A 4,015-nucleotide genomic window follows, 5' to 3' on the forward strand; every position below is an offset into this window, starting at 1 on the left:
TATATTTTTCTTTTATATAACACAAACCGAAACCGCAGTACGGTGTTTACAAGTGATTGACCTTGAGAACAGCTGTTGATCGACGTTCGCGGGACGAGAAGTAGAGACACGTGTATATTAATTATCGTAAATACTCAAATATATTACGTTATTTTCGATCATACGAAAGTTTCTCGCGAAAACAGAAGAACATTTATTTATTTATTACAATGTATTCTTGTCGAAAATACGTGTGTATGCAGATTTTCTACTTGATGGGAAATTGCGAAGTGTGTGGAAATTGAGTATCAATATTCCATCTTGACATACAGACTTAAGTTAATAAAAAGCGTGTAAACATGTGAGCCAAGGAAGGAGGTAAGTAAGCGAAAAGTAAGGCCCCGGGGTAAAACCACCGTAGCATATTAGCGGTATTAAATTATAGAAATGTACTGATGATTTTCCTTGAATTTACTAAAACTGCAAAACTTATGATATTAATATTAAAATTGTTAACAAGTTAAACACTTAATGCTATGGATATTATTTTTCGTATTGAAAAATAAACGTCTCCTCAGGCGACACTTCAAAAAAGGCGTTATTTTGGGATCATATATTGTAATTTTTATTCACTGCAATGTACAGTACAATAGCGAAGTAAATAATTTACTTAATTGACTTCTTTGATAATTTTGCAATGTAAAAACGTGCAATTTATTAAAAATTATAATAAATAAATGATACTATAAACACAGTTAAATTCTTTTGATTCGATTACTTTCATTCTAATGAATTTTAAAACGCCCGATGAATAAGCAAACTTGGACTAATTGATAAGAAAAACAAGACACAAAACACCTTTTAAAAACCTTTTAACAAAACACCTTTTGAAAACCTTTTAACACCATAAATGGGATTACCAAGCGATAAGACAGATAATTGTCTCTGTACTTTTAGTTGTCGTCGTAAATTTAAAGTACTCCTGGAGATAGGGGTAAAGATTAATCCCTTTCATAAATACATTTTAACTTTGATATTAATAATATCTAAATAATTATTTTGTAATGCAAATTTGTATAAATTGGATACGAACAACGCTTGAAATGATTTGCGGGTGTTCATAATTTGTACACTGATTATGCATGTAAACAGTGTAGAACTGTATTCTCTACATATTGAGACATAATAATTAGTTTTACAGCTGAATACTCGTTGACTATTCGTACAATAAATGATCTGCGACATTTCCTTTCATTTTTATTTTTCTGTTGTGTCTATTAACTAAGTAATATTGAATGATGATATACGAATTCGAACGAATATTATTTTTATGTAAATTTCTTTAAACATCGTTTAAACTTTAACCTAATTAAATAAGTACACATTTGCAATACCTGTATTACAAATGTTAAAACTACAAGACCCTTCTTCTCCTCCATCCCCTGACCCCCCTCAGTTCTTCGAATTCTCGACAATTGCAGATGTTAAGGGGGGTGGTAATGAGTAGCAGATTTTAAACTCTGCTTACAACATTCCTATGATTGAGAATTTAATTGTCTTCAACAAACTGTAATTTAAGTGTTATAAACATGTGCCTAAGACAAAAACAAGTAAAACGACAAAACCGTATTTGGGACAAGACTATGTCTCGGAGACTCACTACTAAGCGGAATTACTTTGGGTGCGTTTACTTCTGAGCTAATAGTGCTACTTCCGAACACAGGAAGTAACGTCATTAGCATGTGTATTCGTGCTTACATGTCCAGTTCGAAAGTAAATGCGAACACTAACAAGAAATATGGCGGTTTCCTGCAAATAATATTGTCAAAGCTGCTATTTTAAATGTTACGTTACAGATATAACTACTTGATTCCGAATCGGACGAGGATGATTTTATTGTGGATATAATTGTAGAAAAATGAAAAAATAAAAAAGAAAAGTAACGTAAAATAAAAAAGATAGAAACTTTTATTGAAGAGACTCTACCTTTTTATAAGCCAATCGATTTTAAACAACCTTAGACTTACAAGAGAAAGTTTTGAAATTCTCCTCTAAAAAATAAGCCCAATTATAGACACCGAAAAATTACTTCCTCTGGAAGACGACCCGTGTCTCCTCAAAAGCAGCTTTTACGATGTCTACGGACATTGGCAAATCAAGAATCATTCGGATTTGTTTATACGAAGTAATATATGAAATTAGATGCAGTTTATAAGAGAATAGTAGATTATACATACATATAATACATATTTAAAGCAATTTTACCCAGTGAAATAGATGCGACGTTGTTTTCTTGTGGTGTTACTAAACTGAGTTCAAAATTAACAAATAATTGATATTAAATACAAAACACTTTTTCTTTCTTTCTTTCCTCTAATGCAGCGCTGTCCAACTTATCATAGCCCGCGGGCCATATTTTCTTCACCAAACATTTCGGGGGCCAAGAAGGTTGATAAACCACATGACATTTGCATAGTGCTACGGTTCAGTAAGCACTAATTGGTCAGCGAGTCCGATGTTGANCTCTAAACGAATTATTAAAAAAAAAAAAACGCACTTTTACTCACCGTCGTCGTCGTCAGTCATTCGGCGACTCTAACGCGCTTCTTTCCGCCGTCCCGACGATCTTCCTCCTTTTTTCTCTTTCTCGTCGCGCCGCTTGCTCGCTTCTTGTTTGTTAAGTGCCTGAGCCGATTCAGTTTTTATCGGTGACGACGTGCTCGGCTCCTTACCCGTTTCGGCAGCCATCTTGTCTCAAAAACAACGCCCTCTGTCGGATTTGGCGCTTGCCAATACCGCAACGGCCAAACAAGAAGACTTCGACGAACCGTCTATGCAAATGAGGTGCCAGACGAAAGCGAATATCGTTCCCCACAATACCTTGCCAAATTTTCCCTCGAAAGTACCTTCGAACGCCGAAGCATTAACGTTACACTTGCGAAATCGCAAATAAACCGAACTAGCATCGTTTCTATAACTTATTTTTTTTAAGAATGCCGTCGCACCTGCCGGCCGCACTTCGCTTCGACCGGTTGCAAACCCATCTTTTAATCGCGAATTTTATATTGGAAGGTATCCTAACATCGATACTTAACTCCGGATATAACGATTCCAAGCAACGAAAAAAATCCCTCGACGTTAAATCGTCGAAATCCACCATTTTTGCGAAAGTCGAACAACAACGCACAAACCAACCGTCGAATTCAAATCGACCGCACCAGCAAAACGCACGCGCACGCACATCGTCACGCGACGACACTCGCTCCAAGCAGCTAATGCGTCGGGAGCGAGGCTAGTCGCAAAACAGGAAGTACCGCCATGACGATATACGTATCTAGACTTTAACCGAAAAATCATTGAAATACATTTTATTTTATTTATTCTTATGACTACTTCAGGGGCGTGCCGTGACATTTGATGATAGGGAAGCTGTGTTTCTGTAAGAAGCCGACATCCAGGGGCAATCAGTCAATTGCGCGTCAGTAATGGTCTAGGGTCCATTCGTATCGTTTATTCGATAAGCCAGTAAAAACCGTAGACTTCTCTAAATGCATTTTTAATATCACAATTACATTCCGAATCGCTAGCCACGATATAAGGGCTACAATTAAAAATAAAATAATAAAAACTTACTTGGTGAAATAAAATATGTGGTGGATGTACCGGTGTGAAATGTTCAACGCGGATAGGTAAACACATACACGTTTTACCAATTAAACGAGTTTAATTTCGCGCTGAATTTGAAATATATATACAGAATAGGTTCGGATTCCCGCTGTTCTCCTTCAAACGGTTCCACAATCTTGAGTGACCAGGTATATCAATAGACCGGTAGTTAATTTCTCGATAACTACCTCCCGACAATTTATTTGCACGCGTAAACCTTAACCTAACTTAAACTAAAAATAGAAAAAGTAGAAGGGGAAATGAGAAGAATTAAAGGACAGAAGGGTACCCAATTTTCCAGTTGGTTCTCCACCGTTCCTCGTCTCGGCTTCTCTTTCTCGTCTGTTCTCCTCTTAGAACAACTCGGGTC

The sequence above is a fragment of the Centruroides sculpturatus genome, unplaced genomic scaffold, assembly GCF_000671375.1.
Source record: "Centruroides sculpturatus isolate CEXI.00-Female unplaced genomic scaffold, Cexi_2.0 scaffold854, whole genome shotgun sequence".
NCBI lineage: Eukaryota > Metazoa > Arthropoda > Arachnida > Scorpiones > Buthidae > Centruroides > Centruroides sculpturatus.